This window comes from Cryptomeria japonica, chromosome 2, assembly GCF_030272615.1.
Source record: "Cryptomeria japonica chromosome 2, Sugi_1.0, whole genome shotgun sequence".
NCBI classification, from domain to species: domain Eukaryota; kingdom Viridiplantae; phylum Streptophyta; class Pinopsida; order Cupressales; family Cupressaceae; genus Cryptomeria; species Cryptomeria japonica.
In genome coordinates, this window is record NC_081406.1 from 360,376,025 (window position 1) to 360,398,135 (window position 22,111).

Consider the following 22,111-nt stretch of genomic DNA (forward strand, 5'->3'; position numbering starts at 1 on the left):
CAGATCAAATTGAAAAATTCTAAGTGAATTTCATGAAGGACCTACAGGAGGTCACTTTGTAGCAAGAACAACAGCTCTGAAAATTATGAGAGTTGGTTATTATTGGCCTAAAATGTTTAAGGATGCTCACTCATGGGTGAAGAAATGGGAAAATTGTTCATTGTTTGCAAGAAAACAGAGGCTAGCAGCCTTGTCTTTGCAACCAATTGAAGTAGAGCAACCTTTTGCAAAGTGGGGGCTTGATTTTATAGGACCTATTAATCCACCTTCTAGTGTAGGTCACAAATGAATTCTTACAGCAATTGATTATTTCACAAAGTGGATAGAAGCAGTTCCATTGAAAGAAGCTAATGAGACTTTTGTTTTGAATTTCTATCAAGATTTAGTGTCCAGGTTTGGTACCCCAGGATCAATCATTTCTGATAATTCTTTAGCTTTCATTAGTCTTAGAGTTTTAGATTGGTCAGTTAAGTATAATATATATTTGAATACTTTGTCTAGTTATTACCCTCAGGGTAATGGACAAGCTGAATCAACTAACAGGAACTTGATCAACATCATTAAGAAGACCATTATTGAGAATCAAAGAACTTGGCATGAAAAGCTCAAGTTAGCCCTTTGGGCTAAGAGAATTACACCAAAGAGATCAACAGGTAACACTCCTTATGTTTTAACTAATGGCAAAGAAGCCAGGTTACCTATTTCAGTTGAATTGCCAACTTTGAATTATGTAAAAGAGTTTGAGTTACTTGAAGAGAAGCCAGTGCAGATAAGGCTTGCTCAACTTATGGAGTTAGAAGAAACTCGCAGGGAAGCATATAGAAAATTATAAATTCACCATGCCAGATGAAGAGAAACTTTGATAGAAAAGATGCAACATGCATATTTAACTAGGGTGATCTTGTTTTCAAATGGGATGAATTAAAGAACAGACTTGGTAGACATACCAAGTTTGATGCCATGTGGGATGGTTTGTATGTTATCATAGAATGCAAATAGAATAATTCTTTCTGGCTTGGAGAGGTGTTTCCAATCCTTGTCAATGGGGTTCACCTCAAACTATGCTATTGAGTACTAACAGTTTGCATATGTACATAGTAGAATAGTCCCAGTTCTTTCTTTTTAGCAGTTTGCAGGCTCAGCTTTAATCAGAGCTATAGTAGTTTAAGTTGAATAAGTGCTTTCAAGCACATCGCAGTTGATTTTATTAGTCCATTTTTATTTCTATTTTCCTTAAGTGCAGATTGCACAATGTGCAGGCTTAGTTGTATGCATAGCCTTTATAGTTTCCTTTCTAGTTTTTGTTTAGAATGCTAAGATGCAGTTCCAGATTTTGAGGAAAACAAAATTGACTCAATGCCCAATGAATATGCTAGGCTACTGGATTCTACTATTTAGCAAGCAAACACCCCTGAGAGGTTGCCAAAAATGTTACCAAAATTTTGTACATACCAAATTTGGTGCCCTAATGAAGCCTTGCATTCATTCATTCTAAAAAGATCAAATCATGAACCAGGAAGAAATGCACTATTTTTTCTAACTTGGTTTCTTCATGTGTAGATACAGGAAAGTAAGACAACATGTGGGTTAAATTGTGGCTCCCACGAGGGTTGAGCTCAGCATGTTGTAGATCATAGAGACATCTATGCTCCATTGCAGATGAAATGGCATGGCTTTTAAAACCTTAAGGCCAAAAAAAACTCAGAGAAAAATGCAATCGACCTATTAAAATTTTTAGTTGGGCACCAAAGAGGGTTTTAAAAGGCCTTAGAGTTTCCAAGTAGTTTTAGTTGCCAGGCAGGAGGACCTTTTATCCCACATTGGTCGTATGGAGGGAGTTTATCACATTTAAATATAAGGTCACATATAACTATAGTGTCAAAGCTTATGGGCTTTTGGCAAGAAGAGGAAGCTCGTGGCCTGGTGGACCCCATGCGCGTGCATCTCAAGGCATCCTAATTTTGTGACCACCTGGTAGGAGGAGACTAAAGAGTGAGCAAGTTGAAGAAAGATCAATGGTGATCATAGAGATCTAATGGCTATCGCTAAGGCGCAAATGAAAAATGCACACCGGGTTATCACTACAACTTGGTGACTGATAACATGGCGGAATAGAGAGTATAAGACCAAAGTTGAGGTGGTGGTCTAGTGGCTTGTGACATGGTATAGATGGGCGACATCAAGAAAATCTTGGCTGCGATGAATCCGGAAAAGGTAACATCAAAATCTTAGTTCCATTGACATTGAGCAGACCTTGGCCGTGATGAGTCTCGAAAAAGTTTCATTGAAGGCTCAGTTTCATCGACATAATAATATTGATGAAACTGTAGGTTCGATGAGACTAGTAAATAGCACCGAGAGAGTATTTTGGCCGAAAGAAGGATATCCAATAGAGAAATACATTTGGTAGGCTTGACAGACAGGTGATGCCCAAGTGGATCTCATAAGCCAATCAGAGGGTGACACATGTTGACATGCGGCACAAGAGAGAAAATCAACTAAGGTTAAAGGTTGAGAAAGTTGAAGAAAGATCAATGGTGATGCGAAAGTTCTGATGGCGGTCACTATGTTGCAATGAAAAGATTCTCGCCAGTTATCATAGCGACTTGGCAACAAAGCACATGTGGAAAAGGCAAAGGGGAGGTGAGCGGCTAAGAGGTTAAAGATTGAGTAGTTTGAGGGTAGATCAATGGTTGTCACTATACCGCAAGATAAAGATGCTCATTGGCTATTTGATGTGACTTGGGGACTGATGATGTGGCATTTGAGGTGGCCATCTAGGTGGGCTCAGAGCGAATGATAATGTGCCACGTGGTAGAGAGAAGATGAAGAACCAAGGCAAACCAAGAGTTAAAGATCGAGAAGATTGATCACATCCAACAGTAAGGAAAAAGATCAGACGATGGTCGCTATGCCACAAGGAAAAGTTGCTCGCCTAGTTATCGATGTGACTTGGCGACAAGGTGGGTCTAGGTCTAGATAGAAGACAAAGTGGACCCTCAAGCAAATCAGAGGCTGACACATGGCAAAAGTGTACAGACAAGCGGATGTCTATATTTTTAAATCAACTTTGAGCTTGAACTTTGAACTGGTTCAAAGAGGTTCAATGCTTCAAAGTGGTTCAATGGTTCAAAGTTCATTGGTTCAACACTTCAAAGTGGTTCAAAGTTCATTATCATTGCTTGTTCCTGTGGGCCTAGGATGAAGAAAGAAAACAAGAAGAGATAAAGTAAATGGTGGGGCCCACTAGGAAGTAAACAAAAAAGTTAAATGCAAGCAACCATGGTCAATGCAGGCAATCCAATGGCTAGCAATAATAAAAAAATTGCACAGTGGACTCAGAACTGGTTGTTTGAACTGTGAAAAGCCCACCAAGCAAGGAGATGATTTCTACATGAAAGACTAATGCAAATGATCATTGATTATCTGAATATGCAAGTGTTACATACCATTGGAAAGCTCGCGAAATAGGAAGATCATTTCCACAATCATTTTTTAACAGAAGTTTAAATAGGGAGAGCAGTTGCTAGAGAATGCATAAGATTTTTCGTAGTGGGATTTCTTTTTAATATAGTCATAGTTCAGTTCATCATGCAAATTTCACATGGGGATAGCTATTTTTCACATTTAGTATGTAGATTTTTAAACAGGAGGATCAGTGGCAGTCCTTTTGAGCAGTAAAGATTATTATTTTACAGTATTGTGCATGAGTTTTTATGCCATTTTTGGGGCAGATTCGCCCAAGGCTTTTCTCATCCAGTGTTTTTAGGGTTTTTTAAGGGGATTCATCATGATTTCTATATATTCCTTCTCTCCTTTTTTCCCTCTGGTTTTTTCTTTTTTTCATACACATTTTTGCAAAAAAGCATTGTAGCTCAGTAGTATTTAAGTTTTGTAACAACAACACTCCTTTATTTTCCAATAATATAGCAGTGGATTTTCCTTCTTGGTACTTCTTGTATTATCTAGTGAATGAATGATTTGATAATTTCCTGTGATTTTTATCTTCTAATTTATCCAATTCAGTCAATTTGTAGTGCAAGGAGATACGTGTTAGATGCATGTTCTAGTTTGTGTTAGTTGATTTTAATTTCTTGAAGCTATGAAAACTTGTTGTTTTCCTTCATGCATGAATTAAATTCATCCCTTTCTAGGAAATGTTTATGCATCTACATGTTTAGTTGAGTTGTGAAGCAATCAAGGTCATTTGTTGAAGGTTTTGTGAGTTATGTAGGTTGTAGATCTTAGATAAGATATTTGGTGCATCACCTTCATTAGAATAGATTTTCAATACATGGAAAGCTTTCTATCCCTTTCTATCCCTTTTCTTATCAATAGTATTTACAAGAGATTCACCAAACAGGAAACTGACCTGATCTCCGGAGATTCACCTTCACTTTGAGCAACCCATAGGCTCAAAGTTGTTTTCATGTTTCACAGGATGGCTTATTTTCAAACTTAGCATCATGGGTGCAATCCTCTATGACAATAGGAAACTTTTGTCTTCAACTACATGTCACTTAGGGTTAGGTCCATCATAGTCCATACCTAGGTTTTAGCTGATAATCATTTTCACTATTAGTATCCTCATTTTTCACTTAGTGTCTTCATTCTTAGTATCCCATTTCTATGTCCTCATTTTGAACTTAGGTTTAGCACTATTTTCCTAGGCTTTGCATATCATTATTAGGTTCCTTCTTAGGTGTCATTTTGCATGCCATCATTAGGTCCTTCCTAGATTTTCACTTTCCATAAATCATTGTCAAATACCAAAGTTAGGTTTCACCTAGTTCATATTCTTTGCATATCAAAAAGTCATTCCTTTGCATATGTCCTTTTGCACATAGGGTAATATCATTTCATAGTCTAACCCTAGGTTTGGTCTTAGGCTAACATTATCATACATTTGCACCTACATCTCTAGTGTCATATCATTGTGTCATGATCAACTTTTTACCATATCATCATATAAGATCACATTTGCATACCCTAGGTCTCCCTTCATAACTTAGGTCATTATCATATCACATTGTAGGTTTGCACCTTAGATAATTTTCCCTTTTGCATATAGTGTCAAAATTAGGTTTTTATCATACGTGAGGATTCAATTATTTAGGTAAAACCCTAAGTCATTGCTAGGAGGTCTAGACCTTGTCAAATTTTCGTCCTCTTTTGTCATCAACATCATTGTCAAACCTATCTTAGTATTCAAGAATATAGGTGAGACATCGTCATTTGTCCTATTGTCACTTGGTCATTTTTTCCTTTAAGTTCTAGACGTCATTTCAATTTACCAAGGGTTGAATCTTTTAGGGTTGCATTTTAAAGTTTGTCTAAAATCTCCAAAATTAATAAAAACATAGGTTGCATTTCTGCCCTAAGTTGCATGTTCATATCCCAAAGTCACATTTAGTTGCATCTAATCCTCATTCCAAAAATTCAAAAGACCAAAAACATAAGTTACATTAGTTTCATCCATCATCCAAAATCCCCAAAATATATTGCATTGCATAGTGACATGCCAGTTGAAACAAGGTCTAAATCCAAGAAGTCACACGAATCAACGTATCAAGCCATGTCCTTTCCAATGGATAACACACAAAACATGAAAATGCAACAATATCAGACTCAATCACTCAATCCAAATGTGGGTTCATCAACAAATGCACCACCACAATACGAGATAGTACAATTGGGACCGCCTCCATATTATGAACCCATATTTGTGCCAATGAAACCAGGATTTGAAAATGTTCCACCAACACTATCAAGGAGTGCACCATTTGATTTCAATTAATTAAACCAACAACATAACATGCAACCTCCAATGTCATATGAGGAACAAAATCTTATACAAGGATTTGGGTCAAGCCAAGACCTTCAATAAGAAATGGATCCAAATAACCCATCAGATTCCTCATAAGATTCTGATGATTCAAATGATCTTGAAATGTTTATTTCCAACCCAAAAATTGAAAAGAAAATGAACAAGTTCTTCAGTAAACTGTCTAGATTGTTTCCCGATAATTATAGAGCATGCTTGAAGCTGATACAACCTTGAATGATCAAACTAATGTACAAATGCAATGTGAATTTGGTAATCTTTTGAGTTTTGAACCTCATCTAGATGAAACAAATGCACAATAGGAAGTAACAACCACACCACTTCAGAAGAGTGTCTCTAAATCCTTGGGTGTGAGTGTTCCACTTAAATCAACCTTTGATATAATTAATAATCCATTGTTCAATACTACATCATTTCCACAAGATCAAATGGTGATGGCAAAATCATTAACAAACACAACGTATCCAAAGACATCACAAGTTCTCCAAAGTGGATCGCAATCACAAATGCAAGAGTATTTTACGACCAGAATGCCAAACATTATTGATGTCCAAAGCAATCCAACGATACAAAAAATTTCTTATGTTCACTAAAGTTTGGTACATGCGACAAATACACATTCACAAATGATACAAAGTTTAGCGATAGGACCTTCAATTATGGCAAAAAAAGGAACAAATAGTAGCACACAACCGCAATAAATATTGCAATAAATTAAAAATGCACAACAAGCACCATCGAATATGCAAACATGTAGTGCACAATGATAGTACTATACTCAACAATAGACAATACTACCTTCCGCACCACTACAAGCAAATACAAACTTGCAACAACTACAATCATTTGGACAAAATTCATAGCAAGTAAATGCAAGTGCCATTCCGCATGTAAAAGTGAAACAACATAAAGCACATAAGCAAACCTTTTTGAAATTAATGGGGTTTACATCAGGAGAGAATCAAATGGCACAAAATCAACAAATTCTGATTCAAATTCAACAACATCAATGTCAACAACAGTATGTGCCTCAGTATGTGCAACAAGGGAAAGAAAGCAAATGCACATTACCAAACACAAATGCAATTTCAAAAACCCAAAGTGCAGTGTCAACCACATATGCAGATGGCAATTCCATCTCAATGGGTACAACAAAATACTCTGCACCAAAGCATGGCAGTACCTCAACAACATGAGCAATTCCAAAATGAATATATGCCACAGACACCAAAGACAGTGATTTCTGAACGTCAACAATCATTCGAAAGTACTATATATCAAAAAAAAGGTCATCTAGGGATGAATGATGACCCTCAAAAGCCTTCACAATCAGATGTGTTGGTGCAACAAATTGAAAAGGTGAAATGACAAATAGAGGTGTTACAAGCCAAAAATATAAAGAAGTTATACATAGAGCAAGGTTTATGTCCTAATCCATTTAATTAAAGTTTTTACATGCCTCCCTTTCCTAAGCACTTTGAAGCACCAAATTTTGAGAAATACAAGGGAAACGGTAATCCAAAAGATCATATTCGAGCCTTTTACGCAGTGTGTACTAAAGTTACTTATGATGAGACATATTTGATGCGTCTTTTCCTGCATAGCCTCATGGGACAAGCTAAGGATTGGTATGCACATTTGCCTGGGAATATAAAATCTTGGAATGAATTGGCCGAGAAATTCATTTGTCATTTTGCATTAAACATCGACAATGAGATAACCATGTTAGATTTATGCAACACAAAGCAAAAGCTAGGAGAACCATTAATGACTTTCTTACAAAGATGGTGAGGATTGGTTAGTCGACATTCCCTCGACATCCTAGAGAAACAAGTCAATTTATTTATTCAAAACTTGATACCAGAGATGATGTATGAGATTAAATTAAAAGGTCCTGATAATATTGCAAAGCTCATTAAAAAAGGAATGGACATCAAGGATGCTCTTATTCCTAAGGGGGTTATTAAAGTGAACAAGGACAAAAACAATCCGACCAACTCGAGTGATAGGAATAAGTTTTGGTCCAAAAATAAGAATGTCACTAATGATGGTGTAGTTGACACAAGAACTATAAGCACTAGTCAACCTAAGTTTGTTATAAGAGGACCAAGTGCATTGAATGCTCCAACTTTCCAATAGAATCAATAGACATAAAATCAAACAAGTAACATTATCCAATAACCACAAAATCAATAGTGTAATCAACAACAACAAGATCAACAATGTAGACCTTTTAGGTCAAGAGATGGGCCTCCCTATCAATTTACACCATTGGGAGAGCCTATTGAATCGGTAATGAAATAGTTGATTCAGGCTAATTTCATTAAGTTTCTAGATATTAAATATGAGCCACTAGTAAAACCCGATTGGTGGAATGATAATGCATATTGTGAATATCATTGGTCTAAGGGACATAAAACTACGTCATGTTTTCATTTAAAACACCTTATTAAAGATTTGCTCGATCAGGGTGTGATTGAGGTAGATTCATCCGCTAGAACTTCTAATGATGATCATAAAATTTTCAAGACTCCCTTACTTGATCATGACAAGGGAAAAACTTTGTCTTCAAATTCAAATGGAAAAGGCAATCTGAATTATATCAACACAATTCATAATAATGTCATTAATTACTTTCATGTGACAAATGAGTGTGTGTCAACCATAAGAATAAAAGAACAAGATCCCTCATGTGTAGTGACCACCCACTGATCCAAAATAGTTTTAAAAGGAGCACCTTCCAATCCTCCTAAGTTAAACTCAACAAGTCAGTACAATCTCCTTGACCATTTGGGAAAAACCCCTACACAAATTTCAATCCTTGAATTATTAAAAATATCTCCCATGCATCGCGTTGTCTTAGACAAAGCCCTAACTGAGTCAATGGTACCTACTGATATTGATGTTGAACAATTTAAAGGTAGGATACAACACCTTGCGACTTCCCAGCATGTTTCCTTTTTAGACAAAGATATACCTTGTGATAAAACCCATCATAATGATCCCCTCCATCTTGAAGTGTTTGTCCATAATTGCAAAATCAGACGAGTTTTGATAGACAGTGGAGTAGGCCTGAATATATGCACTATGAGATTCATAATTGGCCTTGGTTACTCTCAAAATGACATAGATCCTTCATGGAAGATAATAATAAAATCCTATGATGATGTTGAATTCCCATCTAAAGGAGTGATTGTTTTGCCTATCAGAGTAGGTCCAAAAATAGAGAACACTTTGCTACAAGTGCTAGATATGGATCTCCCTTACAATATGATCCTAGGCCATCAATGGATTTATGAAATGAAAGCGGTTCCTTCGACCTATCACTAGTGTCTAAAATATTCATATAATGGAACTAAGATAACAATTCCTAGAGATTCTAATCCATTTCAATTTTGTGCTAACCTAAAGGATGCTTTGCAACAACAAGTGCTAGTAAATAGAGCAACGTCCTTGCCTAATTATGTGGATCCCAATACATTGTTATAATCTATCAAGGGTAAGATGAAAATACAAGATCAAGGTTGTGGAGAGTATTCCATGTCCCAAACATTCCTTATTGACAAGCTACCTCTATCACCAAAATCACATGGAAAACCATATTTGTTGCAAAAGGAATCCAAAGCAATCATCCAATATCAACCTCCCACTATATTTAAAAATTGGGGCAAACTAAACAAAGAAACTTTAGATGATGACGTATCAGGATGGCTCTATAAAGATGAAGCAGATGCAACAGACACTCCACCTATGAAATTGTGAGTAGAAAAATATGGAAAAATATTTACAATAATGCAGAAGAAGGAATATGATGGATGCAGTGGTTTGGGACTTGAAAAAAAAGGAATATTAGAGCCTATCATCCTTGAGATGTGACATAAAAGTGTGGGTTTAGGTTTTGTACCATTGTGAATCAAAACCTCATCTACTAAAGTGACTGCAAGTGAAAAAGGGTGTGATTATGATGATGAAACGAAACCTAAGAACACCCATCCTAAAACAATGAATGGGAGTGGGACTCTTATTCCTCAAGCTCCTATGCCCTTGATAATTTCTTAATTGAACCTGATGATTTTCCTATGGAAGACAAACATGAAATTCATCCTCCCATCAAAACATGTCCTAAAGCTTGGATAGAATCATTTTGGAATCCTAGCACTGAATCTAACACAAGTAGCTTAGATAGTGATACCATTGACATTCATATATTTACTATCATGATCCAAACCTTTACTGAAACCGATGATGACATGCCCCTTGTATACCCATAGCTTATCCAATGTGACCAACAAGGACCACTTCAGCTAGATTGTTTTGAAAATGATGAGGCAATAGTAGAATTCCTTGAGCTTAGAGAAGGAATACCACAAGGTGATCACAAGGCTAGATTTTCTATTGATTTAGATTCCACAACATATTTTGGGTAGTCAACTCTATCTTCCAATCACAAAATTGAAAAAAAAAATAAAAAAAGAAAAAAAATCAAAAGAATAGGTCTCTGGGTGAAAACTGTAAAGCACCCTCTGACCATAAAAAAGTAAAAACAAAGGATGCACCTGCGGGTGAAAACCTCCCTGAGGTTCCCATAGGTGGAATATTGGACATAAACCCATCAGGTAAGGACAAATCAACATTCTTGTGGAAATGACTGAAAAGATAAATTTGGGTACACTTGACAATCCTAAGGTCATTCATTTTGTTGCTTCATTGTCAGAACAAGAAATAATATATTTTGTTAACTTTTTCCTTGAGAAGAGGATCAACTTTGGATGGTCTTAGGTAGACATGCCCAACCTCGATCCAGAACTAGTCCTTCAACATCTATCATTGAAACAAGGTGCCAAGCCCATCAAATAAAAACTGAGAAAAATGCATCCGCAAGTGGCCCTACTAATCAAAGTTGAACTCAATAAATTGCTAGATGTGGGATTTATTAGACCAATTGATTGTGTAGAGAGGATCTCCAACTTAGTGCCAGTCAGCAAAGAAACTGGGGGCATTAGAATTTGCACTGATTTTAGAAATTTAAACAAAGCATGCCCTAAAGATGATTTTCCTCTACCAAATATTGACATCATAGTAGACATGATAATTGGATATGAGATGTTGTCACTAATGGATGGATTTTCTGGGTACAATCAGATTCAAATAGCTCCCAAAGATCAACATAAGACTACCTTTACATGTGCTTGGGAAACCTAGTGTTGGAATGTGATGCCATTTGGCCTAAAAAATGTAGCAGCAACATATCAAAGAGCCATGACAACAATTTTTCATGATTACATGCACACTTTGATGGAAGATTATGTTGATGACCTCCTATGCAAATCAGTTACTAGAGATAGTCATCTGGCTATTTTAGGACCAATCTTTGACCAGATGGAGAAATACAAGATCAAACTAAATCCAAAAAAATGTGTGTTTGGTGTTACATCTGGCAAATTATTGGGCTACATTATTTCTTGAAGAGGTATTGAATTCAACCCTGCAAAGGTCAAATAAATCCTAGATATGCCTCCTCCTACCAATCTTCGTCAACTAAGAAGCCTCCAAGGAAAGCTACAATCAATCTGGCGATTCGTATCTCAATTGGTAGACAAGTGACACCCTTCCAACATCTACTGCACAAAGAGGTAGTTTTAAATGGAATGATGAGTGTCAATAGACATTCCAAGATTTAAAAGATTATCTTCTATCCCCACCTGTTTTAAGGCCTCCCATATATGGAAAGCCCTTCATTTTGTATATCTCTGCAACAAATACAACATTAGGAGCTCTTTTGGCCCAACAAGATGAACAAGGCAAAGAGAGGGCTATTTATTATATTTGTCAGATATTAGTGGGCTATGAGTTAAACTATTCTACCATTGAGCAAGCATTCTTGGTAGTCGTATTTGCAGCTCAAAAGCTCCGATATTATATGCTAAATCATAAGACCTTTTTGGTAGCCAAGATTGATCCATTGAAATATTTTCTTAGCAAAGTATCTCTAACAGGCCAATTAGCAAAAAGGGTCATGATTTTAAGCGAGTTTGATATTGAATACACTTAAAGAAAATAAATAAAAGGACAAGTCATATTTGATCAACTCGCAGATGCACCTATCCAAGACAATCATCTAATGTTGACTAATTTTCTAGATGCATCAGTCTTTGCTATCACATCTTCTAATGAATGGAAATTATATTTTGATGGATCCCACACCAAATTTGGCTTAGGGGCAAGTGTCCTATTTGTAACCCATCAAGGTGATGCTATTCCAAAATCCTACAAAATAACTTTTAATTGTACCAATAATATCATAGAATATGAGTCTTTGGTTACTAGACTCAAAATAGAAATTCAATAGCATATTACACATCTGTAGGTCTATGGAGATTCTCAATTAGTCATCTGCCAAGCAAATGATGACTATGAAACAAAACATAAAAAGCATCTCCCTTATAAGCACATGGCAGAACATTTTAAGACAAAGTTCATTATTATCCCATTTAATCAAGTCTCTCGTCTTCAAAATAGATCACTAGATGCTATGGTGACTATTGCCTCTATGTTGGATATGCCTCAAAATATGGACAAATGTGAATTTTTGGTAGAGAAGTTATTGGTCCCATCTTTTAAAATTCCAACATCAGATCTAGTGTGTGTCCTTGTTGGTCCTAACTCCTCGTGGTACAAAGAAATTTATGAATACCTAAAATCCCATTCCATACCTCCAAACCTTTCTACCAACCAATGCTAAGCCTTTACTAGACAAGCTACCAAATATGTCATCATCGGTGATACCCTCTACCATCGATACTTTGACCAAACCCTCCTCAGGTGCCTGGATTCTGACGAAGCACATACGAATTTACATGAAGTTCATGATGGTTTATGTGGGGGCCATTTCAATGGTCTTAGCCTAGCTAAAAATTTATTCTGAGATGGATACTATTGGTCAAAAATTGAAAACGAAGCCCATGACTCTGCTAAGAAGTGTTACAAATGCCAAGTGCATGGAGATTATATTCACACGCTAGCATAAGAACTTCAACCTATCATTTCTCCATGGCCCTTTTCTCAATGGGGGCTTTATCTCATTGGAAAGATCCACCCAACATCAGGAAATAGACATAATTTTATCATAACAACCACATAATACTTTACAAAATGGATTGAGGCTATACCCATGACCTATATCACTGGCACACATATTTCTAAGTTCTTTTTGAATTATATCATATGTTGATATGGAGTTCCTCTTGCTATAGTCATAGACAATGGTTGTCCATTTAAAAATAAAGATGTCCATGAACTTTGTGATAAGTTTCACATTCAACATCGCTTCTCAGCCCCATATTATCCACAAAGTAATGGCCAAGCTAAGCAATCCAATAAAACCATTATCAAGATACTCAAAAAGGTTGTCAATGACGCTAGTCGAGATTGGCATGTGCAGTTAAATCCAGCTTTATGGGCCTATTGTACTTCTATCTACACCCCTACTGGCGCAACACCTTACTCTCTATTGTATGGTGTGAAAGCTATCTTACCTTTGGAGGTCGAGATTCCATCCCTGTGAGTTTCCTTGCATCACTTGATAGATGATGAGGTATACATAGTTTCTAGGTTGTATCAACTTGAGATACTAGATGAAATATGCAAGAAAACTTTGACACACTTGCAAGCATATAAAAACCATCTTTGTCACACCTATAACAAGAAATTCAAAGGGAGACACTTCAAAGTGGGTAACTTGGTCCTGAAAGCTAACCCTAAGAATTCATAATCTACTTAGATCATCATAATTGGGTGAATTCACAATCTACTAAGATCATCATAATTGGGTTGGCCCTTTCATCATAATTGCAACATATGGTTCAGGTGCTTATCAGCTTGCAACCTCGGAGGGAGAACCACTATCAAATCCTCTAAATAGCATGCACCTCTGGAAATAATATACATAGATTTCTTTTAGCAGTTCTTCAATATGATCTTGAAAAAATACAAAAAATTGTGAAAAATAAAAAATATCACCTTTGTGAAAACCTAGTAAATAGGTAGGTGCCTTGTGTGAGAGAAAAAAAAAATGAAAAAGAAAAAGAAATGTCAAAAATAGTAAAGAAAAAGTAGTCGCCCTCTAGTAAAAACATGGCAAATAGGTGCTTTGGGCAAGTACCGTGGTGAAAACCTAGAAAACAGGCGCCACGTGTAGAAAGTTCATCATTTCACCATCTATCATGATTCCCTCTATACATAGCATAAAGTTTTATCATGCCCATCCATTTTGATTTGACCCAGTGTCCTTCTCTAGGTTTGTGATTGGTTGGCATCAATGTCTTTTTCTGTCAATTACCAATCCCTTATCATGATCAATTGGCGAAGTTATCATAGTGAACATCTCAGAGGCTCCAACATGTACATAACTTTTAAATTCCTAAAAAAATCCATAAAGAAATCAAATAAAGTCCTGAAAAAAATCCATAAAAATCAAATAAAGTCCTAAACTAATCACTAAAAATAAAAAAATATCCTGAAATAATTATTAAAAAATCATAAAATGTCCTGAAATAATTACAAAAAAATTCATAAAATGTCCTGAAATAATTACAAAAAAAAATCATAAAATGTCCTGAAATAATTACAAAAAAAAGTCATAAAATGTTCTGAAGTAATCCAAAAACATTGTAAAATGTCCTGAAAAAAGGACAAAAAAAATAAAACATTTAAAAACCCTAAAAATTTGAAAACTTCAAAATCCAAAAACAATCATTTTCATTTTGTCAATAAATTGGCTCTTTTGTACACAGACAAACATTTGAATGAACGTCGGATAGAAAACACATAAATCATTGTGTTTCACAAATCATGCATCAACAGACAAACTGTTCAACCAACCAAGCATTAAAACTGATCAAAGTTGTCCTATCAATCAATAATGTCAAAATTATCGGTCCTTTGTCAACATTATCATGGGTCTTATGTAGGGTGTGGTATACTTGAAACCAGACTATGTCCTATCTTAGGCAAGGTACTACATTTCCTGAAACCAGACAACATGATTGTCCTTTCACTACAACATTATCAACTTTTGACAATGAAGAACAAAATGTTTCTTTTACTTGCTTGGATTTGTGAGTCAAATCTTTCATTGATTTATCTTTGATCAGGTTCCTATGTCACTCGATGATGTCACAAAGTGAGTTAGAGTGGTCAGGATGGCTCATGACCGTTTTTATTTTGTTTTCTGTTTGCAGAGTGTTTCATAAATTTCTAGGGTACATATGTCTTGGGTGTCTGTGGTAAGTACATTCTCTTTATGAATGCCACACATACCTCAACCTTTGACATACATATTGTTTTAGGCAATTTTTGACTCATTCCTTGTCTACAATGTCTCTATTTTACGCAAAGGGATTGCATTATCACTTTGGCCTTCAATGCCATAATGTGTTCATCTACTTTGCAATATTAAATAAAGGTTCTCACATACTCTTTGTGCATTTGTGAAAGCAATATTTATCTTCACCACCAACTCTTCTCCATCTAATTTTGTTTAACTAACATTTCTTTTGTCAGTCATTGCGGTCATCTTTGTCTAGTCTTGGTATTATTTTCGATAAATTGGCCTCTTTTATGGATTTTTCTGGCCAATTCCTCAAGGGGGCATCCATATATGTTATCATTATTTGGGGCATATTTCTTTATTGTTCTTTGAAACAACGTTCATAATCGCATTGTCTCAAAGAGGGGCAAAATGTAGGTATCTAAAAATGGTCAACGCTTGCGGTGTCATACTTTAACATGTCCGTGTGACCTTATTTTAGGGTTTTCACATCCTATTAACATTTATTCTATGTCGCACACTTGATCTTTATTATTTGTCGACATTTTTTCATTCTTCTACATTTCTTGCATTTGTCGCATTCTCAATTAGGTCTTGTCAACATTATCATTATCAATTACAATCTTTGATCATTATCAATATTATCATGTCAATAGAACATCGTCAACCCTTCTCAATGTCTAATTAGGGTTTTGTCTTTCTCAATCATCAATTTATCATTTCTTGTCAATTTAGATTGATTAGCCATTGATCCTCTTCAATTGGCATCTATCAATTTTTTATTTTTTTTAAACTATGCCTGGTAAACTTTTTAACGTGATTGGTGACACTAGCACGACACGCCCTCCAGCTCCACATGAACGCTTTTGAACTGGAGCTATAAACCAATGAGGCCACAAATGGGGGACCTCATCCCCACACTTCACTTGTTCAAATCTGCGAGCACAATGACCCAGTGAAGGCACAAGGCCTTGTGAGCACAGTGGCCCAACAGGGATTTGAACCTTGGTGGCCGCTTCACCAACAAAGTGTTTTAACCATAACACTACATGTCTGAAGACTCAATTGGCATCTATCAATTTCATCCTTGTCAATCTTGATCAATTTATCATTGATCTTTATCAATCAACATCGACACTTTATCAATTATCCATTTTTTATCATTAAATCATGATAAAATCGACCCTACATCAATTATCTTTTATCAAGACCTAATTGTCATCCTTGCATATCTAATTCATCTCCTAGGGTTTCCCGATTTAATCATTCAATCCTATTTGTCATTTTCCCTCTAGGTTAAATTATTTATTTATCCTAAGTCCTCTTCTCACAATTAAGTATTTATTTAATTAGCTAATTAATTCCCCCTCTTTTGTGAATTAATTAATGAATGGATATTTATTAATTAATTTCACCTAATTTCTAAATTTCATCACTTTCTAATTTCTAATTTTTCCTAATTTCCTATTTTATACCTAATTTCCTATTTTTCTAAATTTATTTCCAACTAATTATCTCTCTCAAGTGGCTCCTATTTTTGTGATTCATTTTGGAGACATGTTTCCTTATTCATCATGAGTCTAGATTTGACAACTTATCCTAACACTGGATTTGATATCTAGTCTTATCCTCTTGCATGGGAAAGTGTGTCATGGCTTTTCTTTTTAAATTTGATTTTTCCCAGTTTTGAATCCAATTGCATCTAATATCAATTTCATTCTAATTTTGGTCCTTTATCTGATTTTCTCTATAAATTGGATGCATTTCTCATCAGAATCATCCATGCTTATAGTATCCTCATGTTGTCAAAATGAATCTTGCTTCATGCTCTTTCACTTGTAGGTGAGATCCACACAAATCTACTATTTGTAGGAGAAAGGAGAACAATGGAGGTCAAGGAAGGAGTTTTCTTCATATGGGTTGCATGTTTATGTTGAAATATTTCTTTTCCTTCTTCTATTGCATGTATTGGGATTTCTTTCATAGCTTGTTAGTTTTTATGGTTAGCTAATATAGGTTATGAATCTTATGCTCAAATTCCCTATTACAATACCATAAAGATTCAACAAGAAAAACCCTAAAAATGCAGTCTGTTTTAATACCAAAAACCAGAATACCGTATGAGTATTCTAACCCAGTCGTATGATAATTTGTGATGGAATGTACGATACCTGGAGTTTGTCATTCAGACCTCTGTGAAAACTTGTACGAGTTTTTGTAGTAACTGTATGAAAAAAATCCAAAAAATTAATCTGAAAAATAGAATTAAGTTAATCTATGAGGCCAAAAGATGTAGTCTTCAACCCCATGGTGGGCGCCAAAAATGTGTGTGTGAAAAGTGGATAAGTATCTGCAAGCTATAAGACACAACACTTCAATTAAGTCATTTCATGCATGGTTAGATACATATAATCATGAATATAAAAACCATAACAAATCAACCTATTGCCTTCTAAAAGATGCAAGTATGACTTGCTCTCAAATTTGTATAAGCAATACCATTTACTAGACTACACCAAGACAAAGGATTTAATCTAGATGAGCACAAGAATAAGCTAAATGTATGCAAGATTAAGATAGATGAATGAATATTAAGATAAATGATTGAATATTAAGATAGATGAATGAAAGAAATAATGATTAAACTAAATATGCAAAAAGCTAAACTAAGATGCAATAATCTCAAAGCACAATATCTTCAATGACTCTAGAGCAAAAACTGCACAATTACGATAAATCTCTAGGGTGTTTTGAATGAGAGATGAAGGCTAAAGTTATAGAGACTCAAAAGAGAGACCAACGGTCAAGATTGATTAACAATGAGCAGTAGAGATTCCTCAAGAAAAAGAACAATCCTGGTTAATTGAAATAATTGAGAGATCAGAGTAAGTTAATCTTGAGATAGATTCCAATTATAGCTTGATTGAATGCATTTAGATTATAAGTTGGAGTTTGCATTGGAATTAAAATTAGTTGATTTCATGCACTTGAGATAAATATAGGTGATTCCATGCACTTTTCTTTAATTTGCTCAAGATTTTTATTTAGAAAAAGACTTTTTCAATGCAACTGAACCTCTTTCCTCCAAAAGCTTTGAGTTTTAATTTTAGAGAAAATGATTAATTCAATTTAATTGCTTTACCAATTCTCAAGTTATCTCAATTTTAGAAAAATAAATATCTTAAGTTTGATTTATTCTCTCAATTTAATTCTTTTCTTTTGTTTTCAATTTAACTCTTTATTTTGCAAATTAATTCCTCTTTTTGTGATAAATCTCATTTTTATGATTTAAATGGCAAATTTATTTATTAATTAAATATGTTAGGATATTTAATTAAATAAATAGGATAATTGATCAAAATGATTTAGTTGGAATGATTTAGTTGGAAGGTTGATTTAATTGCCTTTGGTTAGGACCTTGGTGATGTTGTTGAGATTAGGGACCCATGGTTTAGGTGACCATTTTTAGGGTATTACAATAGGTCCTATTAAGCTGGCCACCAAACATAATTGTGGTGAATGTGGTCCAATCCAAGTGATAGAGAGCACCTAAAACATCATACTATACTTCTATAATTATCTTAAAGAAATATACATGTTGGTGCACATCATCCAAGTATGACAACATGATAACATGTAGATAAATAGTGCAACACATAACTAGTTGGCCCAATGAATTAACTCATTATAAATCCCCACACTCCAAAGGTAGGACCCAAATACAATTTAACACACCCTCTAAAGTTAGAATATATCTTTAAGATCATAACACAAGCTGAAAAATAAAATTCTATTAGCCAAACCAAAGTGATTTCCTAAAAAGATAACATTAGACATGATGCAACACCAAATTGAACATTCAACACCAAGTGCAACACTCAAGGATATTTCTAGAATATAAAACATCATTCCCAAATGGTTCTTTCTCACTATAAATTCTATACATGCTACCACTTCATTGCCACAATGCTAGGAAACACAATCCTTAACAAAACTTAATAAATTTTCTTGCAGAACACCTTAGCACTTGAAACTGAACCGAGATAGTGTGCAAACATTACTAACATGTCTTCCAAGTTGCAAAAAAATATCAAAGAAAAGAAATGTAGAGAATTTTTTGGACCAATCAAATCTACTTAGATAGATATCTATATTGTCAGCAAACAAGAATCAGTAGCCACATTAGCTACAACACCAAGAACCTAGAAAGATAGCAGTACAATGACCATAGAGCATAAACATCATGTCCAAATCTGAAAGACCAAATTATCAAAAGTGTTGAAATGTAGAGCATTCTTTCACCCAAAATTTAAATACTCTTTCTTTCATACCATATCTTCTCAAACTAAACACATTTTGGAAACAACATTAACCTAAACAAGAGTGCCTAGGCCAAGGAAAGCACATCCTAGTCATCATAATCATCATGCTACAATATTATACTACTATAATTAACACATAAAAAACCTCATATTGAATGTAGACATCAAAAACAAAGAAGGTGGACATCCAAAATCCAAAGAAATTGTAATTATTAATAACTATATCCTCATATTTTACCAAAACAAATCTACCATCCCGATACAAACTGCAGGTTGACAATAAATGATAACACTGCCAACACTCTCCCCATCAAATCCAACAACACAACAACATTAATACAACTACTTGTCACCAAGAACAAATCATCAAATACAACACATATTGTTAGACATCACATTGACATCAATGACAACACAGTGCCAACATTTCCTTGCACTATTTCATAATTGTTCATAAATTGAGGAAGTTATGCCTCATTGAGTGTGAAAGTTGAGCTTGTTGGATTTTTTGCATCTTAGAGAATTTTGGATTTTTTTGGTCACAATATTATACATGTAAGAAGTATAATAGTAGAGTTTTTGAGGTATTATACTTATTAGAATTTTAATACAAATTTGTTGGGTATCAAAATTTAGAGAAGTTTTATGTCAGAGTGTCAAGTATTAGACATTAGTGAATTTTGATACTAGTACATTGTCTATTGGAAATTTAGAGAAGCATGACATGTCAAGTTATTTGTATTACTCTTAGCAAAAGTTAAATATGGTATCAGACTTTGGGAAAGTCTAATACAATATAAACTTACAATGTACATCCCAATACCTTATCAAGGTTCACAACATTTGCATGATCTCCAATAATAAAAAAGGATTGAGTTTGTTAGTGAGATTTTTTATTTGGTGTATCTTAGTGGGATTTGAAGGGTGGTTGGGAAGATACAATTGGAGGATGTTCCAATTGTTTGGGGGCCTCTTGAATAATCCCCTTGGCTACTTTTCTATGCCAACCATGGCTTTTTTAAATCTTTTGTTTGTTTCACATTTCATTATGCATTGTGTCAAGTGTTCCATAACATGTTATGACACCTTGATCATGTGTTAGTGTTGTGTGGCTTTCTTTATGCCACTTTTGTATCTAAAAATGTGTTGGTTAATTTTTTTCCATTTAAATATCCTAGGTTTGTAGCTTGGGGCATTATAGAATCAATGAAAGAAATAATTGACAAATTTAGAAATCAACCATTAATATTGATGATGATTAATGATGTTCATATGATGGTCATATTACCATCAATTTTGATTGAATTGTAATGCTAAATTTTAACATTTCATGTTATTTAGTTTGCACTAAACAATTTATTTATTCCAAAACATGCACACACATTGGGAATTAACATATTATATTATTTTTAAATTTTATAAAGTTTAGAATTGGAATATGAATGGTTATGGAGAGACATTGAAAAGTCACTTCTTATATATATCTTATGTAATTTTGAGCATTACATAAGGACTTTTTAGCAATTTTATAGAACTCGTAGATAATAAAGAGATTTTGTGCTCTTTCGATAATGAGTGAGATATTAAATAAAAGCTTTATGTCTAAATATATTTTAATTTTATATCTTTTTATGTTTGTGTAGATTTTTTCTATAAAACTATATGTGTTTTTTATTAAAGGTAAAACAAGTTTTAAAGGGACTCAATACCCAAAACAATGGATTTTAGCTAGGATCTAAAATCTACATATAGAATACTACTAAAAGATAGAACCCATACACAAAATAGCCAACCAACAACATGACAGTAAGGTTTTGATGGGCACCTAGAACCCTTTTACTAGAAGATTTTAAAGGGCTGCTAAAAACTTCTAAAAGGATGAAGGATCAAATCTATTAACCCTTTTGATTACCAAAAGCACCCTTAATCAAATATAGAGAAGATAGAGAAGTTTGGTTATGCTTAGGAAAACCTCTCTTCCTACACTGCATAACTGAGCAAGAAATATCATCCTTTTAATGTATAGACCATGGGGAGGTAGGAGGATAATTTTCTATTAGGTCTAAAGGTAGAGAAACTAGATTAGGATCATTATGCGAACAAGCCACAATATGCTCTGGAGGCATAGTCAAATTCACACATTGTTCAATAGATACTTCATGAATTATAAAAGTAGCTCCAACAACCATGTTATCATCCCCTGAATCCTCCTCACCATTTAGAATCATTGAAGTAGATATTGTAGCCACTTTCTCATTCCCAAAATAATTCTCAATATCATGATTCATAGTAAGATGCTCACAAAAATAATTTGTACACACCAAGTCGCATCAATACATCAAGGTTTCTAACAATATGTTGCCACATGATCAGTTGCAAAACATATCGTATAGAAAAAAGGGAGACCCTCAAAATCAAGAATTTGAGATAGTTGTCTATCTCCAACCATCAAGATAACCTCTTTGGGAGAAAAACTTTGAGGTATAAATGTCCACAAGAATGTGAGAAAAGGTAGGATGATCAAATAATAAAGAATAAGCATCAACCAAAAAAAACTACCAAGAGCATTTCCAATAGATACAAAGAAATACTTTTCCCAATACTATAGAGGTAAAT